Source organism: Cornus florida, unplaced genomic scaffold (assembly GCF_030987335.1).
Source record: "Cornus florida cultivar Cherokee Brave unplaced genomic scaffold, ASM3098733v1 CherokeeBrave_3.0.0_Hap2_Chr01, whole genome shotgun sequence".
NCBI lineage: Eukaryota > Viridiplantae > Streptophyta > Magnoliopsida > Cornales > Cornaceae > Cornus > Cornus florida.
The window spans coordinates 90,052,249-90,072,166 of NW_026775571.1; the positions used below are offsets into that span (position 1 = coordinate 90,052,249).

Consider the following 19,918-nt stretch of genomic DNA (forward strand, 5'->3'; position numbering starts at 1 on the left):
AATTCATTTCCGTTCCATTGTGGACTCTGCCTCTATGTACGGGCTCCACTGAATTCCAAATCTGTATAGAAAATTTACAAATCTCTGAATTCCTTATTTTAAATTCATTTCCGTTCTGATATTTAAGAAACACCAAAACTACACATAGGTTGTATTGCACAACCACTCATCCATACCCAATATCTATACCAGGGTACCAATCCATAGTCCTCTAAGTGCCATAGAAAATCCACACAAAATTCTTATGCATGCAGCGCTTAACAAGTTGGTAATGCTGAACTCTAGGTTACTGCCTAAATTGATAAACAAAATCTATGAAAAGTCAATTTAATATTTAAAATTGACATTTCTTCAAAAACATTGCTTCCAATATGAAAGACATCCCATCCACCATTTCCTGAGAAAAACTTTAATGTACAAGTTCAACTATATACAAAATCCGACTGCCGCCTGCAAACCGCGCGCAATCTTCTACAAAAGAGAGTATTTCTCTCTGATGTATCCTAAAATAAAGGTAAGATCTTATTACAACCTCGCTTCAATTGGCAGACCAACAAGTGAGAGATCTGTACTACATAATATCCAAAACCTCAACCGTTGGCACACTAACCTCCTTGTGCCAACAATAACACAGATAATAACTGAAAAGTGAAACAACACTTTTAATTACCCCTGCAAAGCTAGGATATATATCCTAAGCATATCCGCCATGATCAAATATAATGTCTCGATCCAATCTCCAGCCTAGAGATGCGAATCATAGTTATTGCTCCAACACCTGCAAAAAATTCCTTTTATATAGCACCTTGTATTCACTATAAGGAATAACCACATGCTATAACTCCGTTATTAGTACAGTGTAAAACTGATAAGAAACTCCCCAGGTAATTACTACTAGAAGTAATGCCCATAAGCAAACCTGCTCTATCCACCACTCTTAATCCATATGGAATTAAAATTCCAACAAATGTTGGTAATTTCTACCAACCATCCACTCCTGATTAGTCCTACTCCCATTTTGATATAGGAAGTGGCTAAAACCTCCAATGATATCCAAGTATCAATTTTCCATTACGCTAGCACGTGATACACCTAGAGACAGTTATGTACATGTCCCGATCCGTACTGCTCACCAGAACTAACATGGTATGTCGTGATGCAACTTATAACCATTTGACTGCACCGTAAAATTTATGAATTTTATATCTCAGTCACTCTGACCTTCCTAGCATTATTAAGACAAACCACTAATCTTCTTTTAGTGCCTTAACCTCTTCTGAGTAAGGCACCACCCCCTCTAGGGTCAGCTCCAATATTCTAAGTTGACCCCTTCAATTTTCACACATGCTAAAACTCAACTGATTATGCAATTACCACCGAAGGTTGCATTACCATATCGGCTGATAAACTCATCCTCCTCCCAATTACTTCCACCAGACGAAACTTAATGCAAAGTGTGAATCACCACATCTATCCATCCAAGCCGTCTCGTGACCCGTGCTATTCATATGAACTTATATCTTATCAGTTCCAAAATAGACAAAATGAAACTGATTTAATTTTATCAGTCAAACAACATCCCAACCACAAATCCTGACCCTTGTGTAGAATCAACAATTTCTCAACTAAATCTGTGGAAACGACTCGGTCATTCCTACTCTAGTAAGAGAAATGGCTGTTAGGATTGAGCGATCTCTGATGGTCTATCTGAATTATCTAATAGATATCAGACTTTGAGACAAACTTACTGTGTCCTTCCTTCTGTTTGTCCTCCAAACAGCTGTTTCATTCCGTGAAGCATCATGTTTCCTCCAGGATAGACAAAGAACTAAGAGTTGTGAACCTCCATCTTTACATCCTCCTTCCAAATTTGGCTACAAAAAGTACCATTAGTCTGGTACCACCAGCTTTCATCGGCACCCATTGTTTAATTTGGAGCATTGTAAAAGCTAACTTTGCAACTAAATCCATACATTCCAATCCGTGATAAACTTACCAATGTAGAAAGTCAATCGATAACTCTATTTATCAAAAGTCAACTAACTACAACTTTTCCACATGCATCGTGCACCTCTTCTTTATTTAGATGCTCGGTTTCACCTTCATGTCATTGAGATCCTACTTCTCTAACACAAGTAAGTGTCTATTAGACTTCTTGTCTAATTTCAAAAGAATATGGAATCTTTCCATCCTCCAAAAAGTCAGCAATTTCCTTGTAACAACTATTTGTTGCGAACTGTGACCTGAAAAAAAAAAATTTTTCCATATTATTTGTGCAAACGAAGAGACTTTGCTTCCTCCTCGATATGCACTCCCGGCAACTCCTCCTAATGACACGCCCTCATAAACCAGATTCTTGATTTAAAATAGACTGATGAATAGTTAGTCCGTCTACTATCCTCAGTCGGTGTCATTCCAATAAGTACCTAAACCAGTACTAAATCCTCCTGCCGACTTGGGAACAACTTTTGAAATTCCCAAGAAAACGTTCAGCAAAGTCAGTACCTCCGATAAATCATCATGGCGTTATAGTATATCAACCCAATCGTACTAGATTATTTGCCTCGTACTGCTGGTGTAATTAACCCACCAGGAAAACATACCACAATCAGTTATGTATACTTACCAAATCATATGACCACATGCTCAAAATCCTAGCGTAAATAACGTTATTCCTCCAAAACAGTAGTTGACTGATCACAAACTTGTGTCCCCAACTAAACCACATTCCCAATCCTGAATTAATACAAAATTGAAACACATAAGACACATACAAGAAACAAAATATAACCTTACTTAAAACATCAATTTTTCTAGAAAATAAAATCTCTTTTGAAATCAATCTTACCAGATTGGTTCATAATTTCCTTTTATATTTTCGTAGGTAATCATCCAACCTCGAAACATATCCTTTAAACATAACTTAAAAACAAAATCCATTTGCCTAAGCAAATACCAAAGGCTTAACCCTCATCCTCCTTATACGTGGAATTCAAACCGTTTAACGTAGCTATATAAAACAACTTAGAACGTCATAACTAAATCCCTATACCCTCCATAACGTGATATAAAATCATTGATTCGTTCTGATAAGAACTTTATCCGATCCTAAACTCCTAAAGAGTACTTTTTATCTACCTCTTTTAAAGGTAACACGAAAGTTTAACTATATGTAGGTTGATCTACACCAACTCTACTAGTATCATTCACTATATTATTAGCGAATAAGATCACACTCGTGCGATCATTCATCCTTAAGATTTAGTATCCTTTTCTTGGATACGTTGAAATTTCCTTTGTTATAATCTCTTTCGTGCTCATCCTTTTCGATTTTCTCCTTTTTCAGAAAACTAAAATCGTGTAGGCCCAAGATGCGGTGACTTATCACGCACACCTAAATCCTTCATTGGCTTATACTTTTTAAAGTAGCACCAACCGAAGCTAAATCTTCGATCCCAAGTTCTGCTTCTGGCAAAGAACTCGATAACGTATTCCTTTACTCCTTTGGGTCTGTATCCCTTTCGCCTAAGACCCCATCCTCCTCCTAGTGTCAACCATTCCATAATTATGGAATATAATTGACATCTGCTCCTCCTAACGAATCGTAAATAGAGTGCAACAAATCCTAATATGGCTCTAAGTTTTAAGAGACGCAACGTGGGAAGTCATATAACGAAAGATACTCTTAAGGACACTAGAACCTGGAGTGCTCTGATACCAACTGTGATACCCCTCGATTCTAGAGCCACGGCTGATCAAGTCCGAGCACAGATCCGAGGAATACCAAATAATCAATATGTAAACAAGCAGGAATATAAAAGAAATAAAAACAAAATATTACGCAGAAAAGAATTCTAAATATAAAAATCCTCCAAATATAATAGATTAATATAATTCAATCTTTTAAATCCGTACAACTCGGGAATCCATCCAGTGGACCCCTTTACAGAACCAAAATCCAAAACTAACATAAAAACGGAAATTCTATGTAGTCGGAAGAGTGAGTGAGTGTATCTGCTTCATCACGATCAAACTCTAAGCCTGGTATTGACGAACACCTAAAAAATAAGAGTGGGTCAGGCCCATATGCAAGTTCCATCCTACTATAATCCATACATAAACCCGATACGCAGATACATCCTAGATAGCTCGGCAATAACTAAAATAGTTCATATAGATATAGATACACACTATAGAATACTCACTAGCCTATAATGTAGTTCAGCTTGCATAGAAGGTAACATATAAATCACACTTTCCAGTGGCCATGTACATCTCCTGTCAGGGAACATCAGCAACATCCAGTTATCCATCATTTGCGATATACGCACCTAAACCATGATCCTGAGACTCAAGCTCATATCACAGTACCATAAGTATATATATAAATCCTTCCTAATAGAGAAAAATAAAACAACCATCCGTTATGTTATTCAACTGTTTTAGTTGATAGGACATGCATCCATGTAGGATTTAACTATTTTAGTTAATCCATTCCGTATATATGAACAGGTAGGATTTAACGTTTTGATCTAATCCGTCCCTGATATGCCACCGTCCCATACCAGTGCATATAATGCATATGATCCATAAATGATGCACACTCAATTGAACATCAAATACATCCCCAATATCCATATAATTGATAACACCAGTATTTAATGGTACATTAATTAAAATCCAGCACAATATCTATTCCTTAGTCCAAATATGAGTTAATGTTTCCCCATATTATTACAGGTCTATAACAATCCCATACACCATTTAAAACACTTAAAACGAAACGAGAAAACCCTGAGAGTCCAAATAGTGCCCTAAAACCATACATACATAACTTTGGGCGAGAGCAGGCTCTCTCAAATTGAGAGCCTGCTCCTTTGGCATGGGAGCTGGCTCCCTAACATTGGGAGCCTACTCTTAGCAGCTAGGAGCCGGCTCCATGCTCCTTGGAGTTGGCTCCATTGATAAGGGAGCTAGCTCCCTTTTTTGGGAGCTCTTTCTCTCACTCTCTAAAGCCTTTCTGCGTTTTCTGCTTCGTCTTCCTTGCCTCCGGTGATACCCAGGCCTCTATAATTCTTTTAAACACTTGTTCTAATGTTTAATTAATGTCCCAGGACAGTTTTAAAGCATCGACATGCATCAACAACATCAATTAAACTAAGCTTAAACTCAAACAAAGCATGCATCAGTTAACAAAACTGTAAAAACTTGTAACCCAGTTTAATTTAACAAAATTAAATATAGTTAACACATTCATAAATGACTTGTTTTAACTTTAATTAAACCCCTGGAGACTACCTAGAACGCACAAAACATAAGTTTACAGGAAGGAAATAGAATAAACTTGCCTTTAGGTTTCGGTTTGAAACCTTACAACGTCGTCTCTAAATTTCAGAATTCCAAGACTGTTCTCCACCTCAATTCACTATTCCCCTCCTCTGTTGCCTATTGGTTCACCCACGAGCAACTCCCTTTCTTCCTCTTTGAGCCTCTCTATATGTTTCGCTCAAGCCTATCTCTATTCTCTCTCAAGTTTCCTTCTATTTTATCTTTCTAGTCGTGAATAGGGTTTTTCGACCCTAGCAGACGTAAACAAGAATATATATATAAGCATCTAAACCCTATGTCAGATTTAACGGTGTATATATATAAGGTTCCACTAAAACCTAATTCTAAACCCCAAACTAAATTATAAGTCGGTGACCAAAATTACATAAAAATAAAACCCTAGCATACACAGATTTAAAACAAATAAACCATATAAGTTACTACATAAAACACGTCAATTAAATCACCAATTAATCAAATAATAATTAAACAAACAAATAATTTCAATTAAATAATTAATTAAAAAAAACAAAATTAATCAATTAAGCAAATAAGCACATAATTCAAAAAAATGAACGTAAACTCCAATTATATCCTTTTGAGAATTAGGGGTATTACAGCTAGTAACCCAAAAGTAATCCCGAAAGTATGGTTCTAATCCGGGCGATATCCGACTATCCACATTATTTGATTTAACCCCTTAGATTTCAAGTGTTATCTCTTGAAGATTTAAGATCCTTGTCGTGTTATTTGGAGTGCTCCAACCTTGTTTAATTACATAGACATTATGCATTATCCTTGATTTCATGCCTTATGCTTATCATGTTAATTGAATTGTTTTAATCTTGTTAATTTTCTTAGTTATCTTGTTTCATGTTATCTTATGCTATCATGACTTAGGAATGATCCTATACAAGCAACTTGACTTAGATTCTAAGTGGCATGGACCACATGTAATGATTTATATCAGCATGCAAAAATTTTAAACTTTTAGGTCATACACATATTCATTTCCTACGTGTAATCATGATTACTCACCCTATGGTTTGGGGCTATTTTTCAGTAAGGAGACGTTATTTTGGGATGCACATCATCCATAGGCTTGCTTGCCTTCTTGGTATATTTTTGTAACTCTAGAATTTGCACATGTTAGCACATCATGCCTTAATTTGGTTTATCTTGTCATATGTTATAAACTTTGATCACTATATGTAATGTGTACATAAGTACACCTTTTGTAGTGTATTTTACTATTATGAGATGAAGCCGGAGACCAATGACAATTATATTGCAACATATGTAATCTTTTGACTTCATGATATATTATGGATATGGTGAAAAAATATCAAGTCATTGTTTTACCATGCTTGCATTGGGTGTGGGAATTCCATTTTTATTCTTCCTTAGGGTCTTATTAATCATGTATGAAGTGTGGCCAAGGGCCAAATGGTAATTTGAAACCATTTCATAATTTTGGATTTCAAATTTTCATTTCAAGGTCCATTTTTGCCATTTTTGGCCGTCGGGGGGTTGGATTTTGAGTCGGGTCTTCTCGGGAGCCGCGGACCATTCCCATGCGCTTAAATTCATTTTTTACACTTGTGTGCACATTCGTTTCAACCTAGAAATGTATTTAAGGTCAAATGCATACATGGTGCAAAGTTGTATTTTTTGAGTTTTTACCTTTTTCTGATCTAGGGGCATTCTGGGTATTTCACAGTGTGTTTTTTTTGTTTTCTTCCACGCGGCCGGGTAAAAAACTCGATTTTTTGGGGGGGGGGGTTTCTTCGTGTTTATCTAGAAAATATTGTTAAGGGCCCCATTTTTACTCTATGTTCTGGCAGATTTTAGAAAAGTCCATGCTGCAGCTTTTTGACCCTCTTGACCTATTCTGATGTAGGGGCATTTTGGGGATTTCATAGTGTTTTTTTTTTTTTTTTTTTTTTTTTTTTTTTTTTTCCCATGTAGTCAGGTATAAAACTTTATTTTAGAGGGGGTTTTTTCTTCGTGTTTTTCCAGAAAAGTTCGTTTCGGGCTTCATTTCAGCTCTCAGTTCTGGTAGAAGAATATATATATATATATATATATATATATATATATATATATATATATATATTTGTGCAGCAGCCTTGCGTGCACGCGCGTGCTGAGGGGGTTACCCTGGCCCCATTGCCACTATATATATATATATATATATTTTTTTTTTTTGTGCAGCAGCCTTGCGCGCACGCGCGTGCTGAAGGGGCTACCTTGGCCCCGTTGCCGCTTCGTCGTCCGAATTTCGGTCCCTTGTTTGTCCCTTGTCCGGACTCCAAATCGAGTAAATTTTTTTTTTAAACTTGACTAATTTTTCGTCGTTTATCCAACGGTGTACTTGGTTACGCCCACATCTTTTTGGATAATTACCAGTTTACCCTTTTTGCTTTATATGTCCGTTTTTCTTTGTTTTGACGTTTCTCCTTCATCCGGACTCCGAATCATGCGATTCTTGAGTCCATCTTGATTAGTTTTTCATTTTCTTTCTAGCGGTGTGCTCGATAGCACCCGGATCCATATTTTTAAAAATGATTATTTTGGCCTTGGGGGTATTTTTTTTCCTATTTTCTTACAATTCGCTTCCGTTACTTTCTTTTGATTTCTCGTGACTTCATGGGAAGTCACGGATGTGTCTCAGGAATAATATACATTCTAGGGACGTCATTTTCATGTAAAATGACTATTTTGCTCCTGGGGGCTTATTTGTCATATTTTCGATCTTTTGCTTCCGTGTCAGTTCTCGTTAAGTTCCACGAGCTCATGGAAGGTCATCAAAGTGTCTTGGAGGTGTGTTGTGCCTTGGGAGTCCGTTGTCTTATTTCTTACTTCTGTATCTGGACCCATTATCGGGTCAATCTTTAGTTCATCACATGACGCACTGGCTTGAAAAAGTAGGGCTATCACAGGTGGTATCAGAGCTCCTAGGTTCAAAAACCTTGGACGACGGGTTTTGGGTGCATATCATGCTTACGTTGCTTTGCTTTGTTATGTCATTTGCTTCTTGATAACATATCTATGTGCTTCTTAATAGCATATTTGATTTGATCACATGTTTATATGCATATGTGCTTCTGTGTTTAAGTAATTGGAAACTTTATTTTTAGCCATCTTGCGTGTCATATGTACTTGTCCAGTCTAGCATGTTTATACTTACTCATTATAGCATGACTGTATATTGCATACACTTACGTGCTTTTTATTTACTTGTTATGTGTTTCATGCATTCACAGTGTGAGTTGCACTCGGTCCTAATAACTTGTGTTATTGTTGACATTTTTTCCTTCGTGCGTTTAACATCATGGTCATGACTCGTGGAGAGTCTTCGCGTCGCGCTACTGAGGGCCGCATTGCTGACATCGAGCTCATTAGGGTCCAGAGGGATCCAGGACTCAAGTTGGAGGTATGGACACTGATCCACCATGGGTTTCTATGATTGAGGAGCAGATTACACGGGGAGTATCTCTTGGAGTTTTTGAGTCCATTCAGGAGTTGTTTTGCCGCCCGGTTGTGGGAATGCAGATTCTAGCACCAGCACCAGTACCAGTTGTCTTGGGGACTTTAGAGTATCTTAGGGGACTTTGAGATGGCTTGTAGCTTAGCGGCAGGCCACGGTCTCCACTTTTGGCCTGTAGGACTTATGAGGATTTAGTTCAGAGGGCTTTACTTATCAGGGTAGAGGCTCAGGATGCAGTTTATGGTAAAGAGTCTAAGGAGCAGTGCGAGAATGGGGCTTCATCTTCGGGGGTGCAGGCTAAGGCAGCTAGAGTTGGGGGCGTTGCTTACTCACGGGGACTATTGTCACAGATTCATTCCACTACCCTAGTTCCTTTGACTACGGGGTCTAGTCGTAAGATAGTATACCATCATTGCCATCAGCTAGGGCATATCTGGCCTCATTGCACACAGCTTTATGCTTAGATCATTTGGTACGCAGCTATTACTATAAATGAGGTTTATAGAACTTGCAGTTACTACAGGCTACCAGGCCACCTCAAGAGAAGGTGTCCACAGTTACAGGATCATCATCCATAGGCCAGCCAATCTACGACCTCTATGAGGAAAGGACAGGGCGTGTGTCGCCACTATCGGCAGCCAGGTCATTTCAAGAGAGAGTGTCCGAGGTTGCAGAGTAGGGCAACTAGTGGTGCTAGTTCTTAGGCATCACTGACACCATTAGGCTAGTGGAGTGGTTCATTCTCTCCCACAGGCAGATGCTTTCGCAGGGATTTCAGTTGACCGAGGTACTTTTCCTCTGTTCAGTTTTTACGTTGAAGTTTTTCTTTTCGCGTATGTTTCATTCTTTCATCTTGTCATTATCGATATTATTTGTTCATTCATGGGGTCTGGAGGTTTCTTTTCGGGGTAGTCGTCGTGTATTGACGCGCAAGTTAGGGGTCCAGTGTTTTGGACCAGTCTCTGTCAGGGTTGTGTTTTGCGACCATTTGTTTTGTCATTCGGACTCTAGAGTCTGTTTTCACCATTCTCGTTATGACAGGCTTTGACGTCATTCTCAGGATGGACTAGTGTCCTTCTGTCATGTTCCGATAGTTTGCTTCTATGGGAGGGTGGCGGTTTGCACTGCCAAGGGAGACTGTTTTCACTTCGTGGGAGATCGGAGCGATCCCCACTCGATGATGATTTTCAGCATTGGTGATTGGAGTCACCACAGGTCCTACTTGGCTACTTTGTTAGCCGAGGAAGACAGAGGATTAGGCTGTGTACTACCGGCAGTCATCGAAGAGTTTTGGATGTCTTTCTAGAAGAGTTAACAGAGTTACCTCTTATACGGGAAGTTATTTTTGCCATAGATGTCATTCCCAGTACCACGCCGTCTCTATGGCATCGTACCACGTGACACCGGCAGAGTTGGATGCGCTGAAAGCTCAGTTGGGATGATTTGAAAGCTAAGGGCTTTATTCGTCCTAGTGTTTCACCATGGGGAGCATCGGTCCCTTCAGTTCATTATGGTCTTCGTTGAAGTTATCTTCACATACTCAGCTTCAGTGGAGGAGTATGAGTATCATTTGAGGACAGCGTTGCAGTTCCTTAGGGATAACCGTGGGATGCCAAATTCAAGAGATGCGAATTTTGGCTACCAGAGGTGATGTCCCTTGCACATGTTGTGTCAGGGGGCAGTGTTACAGTGAATCTATCAAAGATTGAGTGGTAATGGATTGGGGACATCCAAAAATTGTTGTTAAGATTTGGAGTTTCCTTGGCTTAGCCGGCTATTACTAGAGATTAGTCAGAGATTCCTCTCGTCTAGTGGCACCTATAACTTGACTTACTTGTGAGAGGGTCGAGTTCATATGGACAGAGGCTTACGAGTTGATGTTCTAGGAGTTGAGGGTCATGTTGGCTTCAGCTCCAGTTTTGATCATGCCTGGACTTGGTTGGGGTTAGGTGATATTCTGTTATGCTTTGTGAGAAGGATTAGGTCCGTTTAAGGTCTTGATGTTGCGATTTGTCAAGTGTCGATGTTTTCAAATTTCGTGGGGTCCGATCCATTGGCTTGAGGGCACAGACTTGTCACGTATTGGATTTGTGACTGGAAGTTATTGATAAAGGTGTTTTGCATGAAGAAGTTGTTGGCTCTACCTGTATTGAGGATTTTAGGCCTTAAGCGTAACGGTGCCTAGGACATTGTTGTCAGAGTCTGGGATTAGCTACCCTAACTCTCACAAAATGCCTGGTTCCTGTAATGCTTTTGGTAATGATTACTTTTAGTATTGAAGTCATTTGTATCGAGGAGACTTACGAGTTGATTTAGTGGGGCATGTTATGAACTAGTGCCTAATACTGTCATGCTACCGTACAAAGTCATGTGTTGTGGGCGAGTGCTAGTTGTCGTCGATGCTACCTTACTGACGAGTAAGTGTGGGAGGGCATTAGTCATTGTCGAGGTTACCACACTTTTGAGTACGTGTGGGCAGGTTTTAGTCACTGTTTGTACTGCCACGTTGCTTTGATTACGTGTGTTGTTCCGACGTGTCGTTGTCTTGAGGATTCCTTTCGGTGAGTGACATTGGGTTTGAATATCATTTTGTTCAGGGCGTTGTCTCTCAGTTCTTGGTTTTGCGTTTTTTGGTTGATCTTGAGGCAGCTGGAGATTGTCATTTAGCACCTTATGATCAGTTCTTTGGTCTGACCTTGTGTTTGTTCCTAGTTCAGTTCTCCTCAGGATGTTCCTAATTTTGGGTACAAAATCTCTTTAAGGAGGGTAGGTTGTAATAACCCGGTCATTTTCCTTCCTTTTTTTTTTCTCCACTTTTTCGAAATATTTTTTTTTCCGTTAAAGTTTCTTTGCAAAGTTCGGGTTTTAGCCCTTCGTGTCATTTTGAGTGCTCGGGAATGATCTCGACACTCTTCCTTGTGGATGTCTTGTGTTGTTTCGTGAGGGCCGTGTCATCTCCTCACCTTTTTCCACATTTTTTTGTTTATTTTATTTTATTTATTTATTTATTTATTTAATTATTTCATTTCCGTTTAGCGTTTTCTTTCGCGTAACCTCACTTTTCGTGTTCGATTTTGCTTCCACTTTTGCATGCACTCATGATACATGATTTCATTGATATGTGTATTTTTACTTTCTTAGAAATGCATGCCATTAGTGCTCCTTCTTCCTTAGGGGTGTGGATGCACACTTTTTTGGAATTTTTATTTGTTTTGGGGGGTTTTTGTATAATTAGTTAAAGTAATTATTTTTGTCTTAAGGACCATTTTGTAATTAAGTTTGTAGGATATTTAGAAGAGGGACCTTGATACAAATATTTTTGGGCCACTTTGGGATTTTTACATTAAAGAGGGATTTTTATGTAATTGACCATTCTTTTGTGTGTTGACTTTGGTGTAAGAGCACATAGTGAGTGGAGGATTTCTAATTCCTTCACTCACACTTAAACGCACACATTTCATTTGTCTTCCTCACCAAAACCCTAGCCACCATTGATGGAAGATTGATTACCTAAGCATACTCCTTGCTTTTTGGAAGCCTTCCACTCATTTCTAGCCTTAGCATTGGGAATACTTTTTGTTCCCCTCATCCTCCTCTACGTAACCCTTGAAGGGTGGATCATTTGGAGCTTCCTAGCCTTGGATTCTAGAGATACTTTTCTCTAGTAAGGTAGGGGATGTATTATGCTTATTATCTAAGTGGCTTAATAACTTTTGTAGTGAAGTATAAGTTATATGTATGTTTATTTATTAATTTGAGAAATTAATAATATATTCTAGCTTGCATGTAACTTACTTTTGACATGAAGTATATGATGATCTTGGTATAACCCTTCCTATATGATGAGCGCTGAAAAGTGCGTATTTAAACCCCTTAAGCTTAGGCATTCTAGTACCTTTATCTATCTTACTTTACCGTTTTAGATTGATTTCATATTATTTTCATTTTCAGGCACTTATCCCGAAAATAAGCTAACTCAGCCAAATAAGAGCTTAATTAGCAATTCTGGGATGAATCAAAGAAAGGAGCCAAGGGGAAGCAAAAGGAAGAAAAAGGTGAAAATCAACATCTTCGATCGATCTCAGATCAAAGTTCGATTGATCCAACATGATCGATCTCAGCACTTCAAGATGGATCAGAGCCATGATGACATTTTCAGAGGTCTTAAAAGTTTGATCGATCCAACACCATTCTTGGATCGATTGAATTGCTTTATCCTTATCCAAATGATTGATCTTATCTAGTTGTACCACCCTGCCAACCACTTTTGTCCTTTTCCCAAAAATATCTTCAAAATATCTCAGATTTGTCTTTATCCAAAAAGCACCACCAATGAAGATCGATCTAGCCTAAGTTTGATAGATTTCAGCCAAGTTCGATCGATCCAAGTCCAGGGTTTGATCGATCAAACTTCCTCCAGTGCGAAAAAAGTTAAATTTCCAGCTCATTGAAAGTTGTCCTTTATCCAATCATTGGGGAATATTGTGTGCACGACCCCAGCTCATTTTGGGTGTCATTTGACCTACCTATATAAGGATAAGGATTGATTTTTATATGGGGGAGCCAATTTCATATCATGTCATCTCTTGGAGAGCAAGCTTAGAGGAGGAGGAGGCTAGAGACACAAAGGGGGGAGTTCTTCATCAACAAAGAGCAGATTTCTTCCATGGAGTTAGCCCTTAAGGGTTGGAGCAACATCACCATGAGTGGCTAGACATCCTCTTGGGCCTAGAGTTAGCCCCAATCATGCTTTCTATATCTTAATCTTGTGTATTATTGAGGGATTAGTGTTGTAATTAATGTTTTGACACTTTGATATATATAGATCTTGATTGTTCAATGATTTATGTGCTTAAATGCTTTCAATTGATCATTTCATTCTATCCATATGTCTATGTATGTTAGAATAGATGTTCATGTGCTTGTCTCTAGATTTTGTGTTATTGATGCATGTCTATGTGTATTGATACTATAGATTTAGAGGTTGTCAAAACATAATGCTTAATGGAATGCTCTTGTGATTTTCTTAATGGTTCATACTTATTCCTTGATGGATTGTGCCTCTCCCTTAGTTTATTTTCATGCTAGTAGTGTAGATGTAGTGTAGTTATAGTGTAGTGTTAAATGTGAGGACAATCCATACTTGTTTTTTGATGATCCATGCTTTTGAATGCAAGTAGCATATGTCTCTAACCTTGTGTTGTATTTGGATTGTGAGCTTAATGAAAGGATTAATGACTTGTTTTGATCTATTGTGTCTTTCACATGTTGTTTAGACAATATATGCTTCATTGCTTAGATATATTGTGCCTTTCACTTGATGTTTAGATAATACATGCTTAACTAGTCATCCTTGCTTGTTGAATCAACCAAACACACACACACACACCAATATTGCAACACACCATTTGCACTCATTAGTCACTTGTCAATGGTATAGAAATGCATTGCTTGGTGGTGATCTCTAAACCCCAAGACTCTTCTCTCTCTTATTTGCTCTTAGTTGCATTCTTTTGTTATCACTTAGTTTAATTTAGTTGCTCTCTAGTCTAATCAACCAACCAACCAATTGTTTGATCACTCGACCTACTAGCCCTAATAACGATTCCACAACCTTGTTCGACCCTCACAATCCCTTGGGATGATCCCTACTTGCCCTAGCTATATTTAAAGCGAAAGGTAGTAGTGGATTCTATAAATGTAAAACTTGGCCCTCGCTTTAATGCACACTCTCTAAGCTTGTGGTAGGGTGACGACAACCACCCCCAACCAGTTTTTGGCGCTGTTGCTGGGGATCAATTTGATTTGGCAAAGTCGGAATTGTGGAATCAATTAAGATTAGTACTCTTTTGATCGTGTCTTTACTTTATTTTTATTTTTCTTTTTGGTTACTTATTGTGTTGTTCTTACTTGACTATGTGCATTGTTGGAGAGGAAGCAAGCAAAGGAGCATTCAAGCAAAGCAAATAAAGTACAAAGCTAATAATTTAAAAAATTTACTAAGCTAAGCTTTAAATTTGGAGTTGAAGTGCTAAAGGACCTTTGTGAGACTTTCTTTACTCAATCCTTTAGACAAATCGTGAGCCCGCGTGGAAGCATTCTTATTTGTTCTTTGCATCATTGTTATTAAAGCATGGGAGTATGAATTAAGTGTTTGTGGAAGAAGTCTAATTGCATTGTTGTGAAGGCATAGTGTTTGTCATTCTTTGTGCTTGTTAGGTTTTGCATTGTGCATGAATGGATGTCGTTCATTGAGACCCACTCTTGTCCCTTTGGATTTGCACCTTGAATCTATCATTAGAAATCCTAGGGGAAGATGAAATTCAAATAGAACCAATCTATCAATGGATGACCATAATGATGATCATGTTGAGGACCTTGGTCACATAGACCAACAAGGTATCCTTCATCCAAATGTGCATCTTGAGAACATACAAGTACCATTAGGCATACCTAGGCCATACATTCACCCACCACCATAACAACAAGCCCAAACTCCATATGGAATGCCAAGGCCAATGTATGCTCCACAACCTCCCATCATTCAAGGAAATCAAAATCAAGGTGCCCACGTTGCACCTCAAATTGCTAATCCTCCACTTGCTTTAAGAGATCTCTATGTGCCTAATAAGTATAATGCACCTACATGCATCCAATTGCCTTCATTTAGAGCACATCATTATGAAATTAAGCCACAAACCATTCAAATGCTTCCTAACTATCATGGACTTCTAAGTGAAGAACCTTACAAGCATTTGGATGAGTTTCTTGATGTATGTTCCACCGTAAAATATACGGACATGCCGCAAGAAGTCTTAAGACTCAAACTTTTTCCATTCACCTTAAAAGACAAGGCAAAGTATTGGTTTAACAATCTTAGGCCTTTTTTCAATCACTTCTTGGGCATAAATGCAACAAGAGTTTTTGAAGAAGTACTATCCGGTTTCAAAAACCAATGCAATTAGAACTTCAATTAGGGAATTTATACATGGGGATGGAGAAATGTTTCATGAGGCATGGGAACACTTCAATGAGTTGCTTAGGAAGTGTCCACATCATGACATGCCCAAATGGCAATTAGTTCAATATTTTTTTGAGAGCTTATCGGACAATTAGAAGGGTATGGTTGATGCTTCCATGGGTGGCTCATACATTAATAGGCATGAGGATGACGAGTGGCGTTTTTATGAGAGCATGAGTGAAAATTCTTTGCATAGAATATTATCATCCAAGAATGGTAGAAATTCACAAGGTAGGAAGAGTGTTGGCTTACATCAAGTTGACCATTCAAATGAAATAGCCGCCGAAATGAAGTCTTTATCTTAAAGGTTTGACCAATTTTTTATTAACCAAAACTCGGCAAACCAAGTATCTTCCTTCCTTAACCATTCTCATCGTGCATCAAATGAAACATGTATGACTTGTTCTAGTGTTCTTCATTCTACTTCTCATTGTCCTCACGGACAAGTGCAAAATGAACCTAATGAACAAGTCAATACAGCTTTTGTGAACCAAGGGAACAATCCTTATTGTACTCACTATAATCCAAGTTGGAGGAATCATCCGAATTTCTCTTGGAAAAACCAAGGAGAGGGCTCAAACCCTTCCCAAGGTGGTTTTCAAGGGAAGTACATTCCACCTCCACTTCAAAACCAAGGATCCCAAGGTTATAGACCTTATCAATCACAAGGGAATCAATTTGCTAATTCTCATTTTCCCAACCAATCTTATTCCTAAGGAAATACTAGAAGTCCCGCCTTTGAAGAAAAAGTTTTAAATGCTTTGGGCACTTTAGAGGCTAACACACAGTTGCTCCATTCTCACTCTCAATCTATTGCGAAGCTAGAAACCCAAGTAGGGCAAATAGCAAGCACTCTCAATGCAAAAGAGAAGGGAAAAATGCCTATTAATGCCCCACCTAAGCAACAATGTGTTGTGGAAACCCATTCCTCATCGGAAGGCCACACCATTGAACATGTTAATGTGGTGACTACCTTACGGAGTGGTAAGATTGTGGACAATCAAGTTAAAATGTCCAATGAAGAGAGTGAACTGGTGCAACCTTAAGTTGTCACCCGTCCCGTTTCACATCTCATTCCTCATTCATTGCATATACATGATCTTGTGAATGAGAAAACTTTGAAATGTGATTTGAAGAATGATTTTGAAAATGATTTGAAGAAAGATTTGCAAAAAAATGAATTTGAAAAGGTTTTGTTGAAAAATGATTTGAAACAAAATGATTTAAGAACTCTTTGTGTTGAAGAGACTTCAAAAGGAAATTCTGAAAAAGTGTTTGAACCAAAAGTTCCATTTTCGGATGCCTTAAAACGATCCATTTCAAAAGACAAGCAAAAGGCAAAAACCAATGAAATCATGGAAATATTTAGGTAAGTAAAAGTCAATCTTCCACTTCTGGATGCAATCAAGCAAATTCCGGCTTATGCCAAATTTTTGAAAGACTTGTGCACCCAAAAGCGGAATAACAAGAGCCAAGCACCAAGGAAAGTGGTTTTGACCGAGCAAGTAAGCTCAATTTTGTAACATAACACTTTGCCAAAGTTTAAGGACCCCGGTTTACCTACTACTTCATGCATCGTTGGTGATCATATCATTAATCGGGCGCTTTTTGACTTAGGAGCAAGTGTTAACCTTCTTCCATACTCGGTTTATGTCAAATTGGGCCTAGGTGAATTGAAACCGACGTCGGTAGTTTTACAACTTGCCGACCGATCTATTAAGAAGCCTAGGGGTATAATTGAGAATGTTTTGATTAAAATTGATAAATTCTTCTTCCAAGTTGATTTTGTTGTCATAGACACGGAACCGGTGCCCAATCCTAAAAGCCAAATTCCCGTTATCTCTTGGCCGTCCTTTCTTGGCAACCGCTAATGCCAACATCAATTGTAGGACGGGGATAATGAAGATCTCATTTTGCCACATGAAAGTGAAGTTGAATATCTTTAATCCCACACCCAATTCATTTGACAAATATGAAGGAGAGGTTAATATTGTAGATAAAAGTCATGATCTTCAATGTCAGGGAAGTGAGCTTTTGTGTAAGACCAAAACTTCAAAGGGATCATCTTCAACCTTGCATTCTCAAAGTGTTGTTTCAAATTCTTGCTTTGAAAGGGCATGGAAGCCCAAAGGTTATGATTGCATAGATAAAGGATCAAAAGTTTCTTTTGAGCTTAATCCAACAAGTTCTTCAAAGAACCATTTGTTGGGTGGAGTTCAAAGCATCTATCACCCCAACAAGGAGGGGATGCATTATAAGATCTTTGATCTGGGCTAAAAAAGCCCAATGTCTTGCTAGAGACGTTTAAGACTAGCAAAAACATTTCGTAGGGTGTCAAACCCTATTCCTTCCTTATTTCTATCTTAAATTTCATTTCTTGCGAAGTCTAGATACTTGTTTTTGGTTCATATGCATTGATAGGAACTGTGATTAGGATTGCATGAATTTTTGTGTTGTGATTGAGCATTTTGCATAAGTTCGATCGATCGAACTTCCACCTCCATCCAACACTTAGAAAAATTTTCTACCTGCATCCAAATCACCTCTCTGTCCTATCGTTCGAACTTATTCTTATATCGATCAGGAGACTTTCGATCGATCCAACTTTAAAGTTTGATCGATCTCATGATCCAACACTTAGAAAAATTTTCCACCTGCATCCAAATAACCTTTCTGTCCCATCATTCGAACTTATTCTTAGATCGATCAGGAGACCTTCGATCGATCCAACTTCAAAGTTTGATCGATCTCATGATCCAACACTTAGAAAAATTTTGAGCCTGCATCAACCTGCATATTCAGCTTTCTGTCTCATCGATCAAAAACATTCCAAGATCGATCTGAAGTTCTTCGATCGATCCAACTTCAAAGTTCGATCGATCTTCAAGTTCTAACACTTAGCCAAATTTTTGAACCAAAAACCTGCATATTTTTGCCCTCTGTCTGATTGATCGAACATTTTGTTCAGATCAATCTCAGTTCTTCACTTCTCTATTTTAACCCTTGTTTGACTTTATTTGACTTTTTAATTTTAAAAAATTCAAAAATATTTTTATTTTATTTTATTTTCCAAAAATTCAAAAATATTTTCTATTTTTCAATTTTAATTTTATTTTTAATTTTAAATTTTATTTTATTTTTCAAAAATTCAAAAAAAAAATAAAAATCCAAAAATATTTTATTCTATTTTATTTTACAATGTTTTTTTAATTTTAATTCTAATTTTTAATTTTGGTTTTTCATTTTTCAAAAATTTCAAAAATTAAAAAAAAAAAAAAATACTTTGAGGAGAGTTCATCAAAGTTCGATCGATCTGAAATCTCAGTTCTATCGATCGAACTAACAGGGAAATGTTTTTAAAAATAAAACCGAGAGTTGTGAGATCGATTACAAAGATCGATCCAACAACTCCCTACCCTAACCCTTGCTTCCCTCATCGTTGCCGTGAACCCCAATCACCTTTTCTATTTCCGGCGAGCCTCAGGGGAGTTCTAACCTTTGATTTTCTCTCTCTCCTCTTGAATTTGCATCACCATCTTATTCTCCTCTTCTCTCGCGACTAGAGGTGAGATCCGAACCACACTTTGTCATTTCAAGCTTTAATTTGATAATATATGTTGCCAACATGCTAGATCTAGGATGAATGATGATGAAATCCACCATTGATAAGCTTGAAGCATGTTTGCATTTATGTTTGTATATATGTGTATATATGTTTTTATATTTTTGATTTTCGAATTGATTATGGGAGTATGGGCTTTGTAATGTGGCTAGAATTGATTGATTTGTTGTGTTGATGGGCCCACGACCTTGTTCGTGTGGCCCCCATGCTTCAAAAGTCACAGATCTGTGACCTTTGAGTTTTCACCTTCGCACAGTTCGATCGATCGAACTTCAATCTCAGATCGATCTTAAGAGATCGATCGAAATCATATCTCAGATCGATTGAAGTTTTGAGATCGATCTCAAACCTTTTTATGATCGATCGAACTTCACAGATCTCACATATGCCCAATGCCTATGATATTCCACATTGGATGCATTTCATACTTACATTGTTTAACATGTTTCTTACCTTG

General features: G+C 37.9%; 1 non-coding gene across 1 annotated transcript; it reads right to left on the bottom strand.

Moving 5' to 3' along the window:
* Positions 1 to 15,775: 15,775 nt before the first annotated feature.
* On the bottom strand, positions 15,776 to 15,882 carry LOC132283366 (small nucleolar RNA R71). The gene has a single exon (XR_009472018.1). It is a non-coding gene; the product is annotated as a small nucleolar RNA R71 (small nucleolar RNA).
* Positions 15,883 to 19,918: the final 4,036 nt, after the last annotated feature.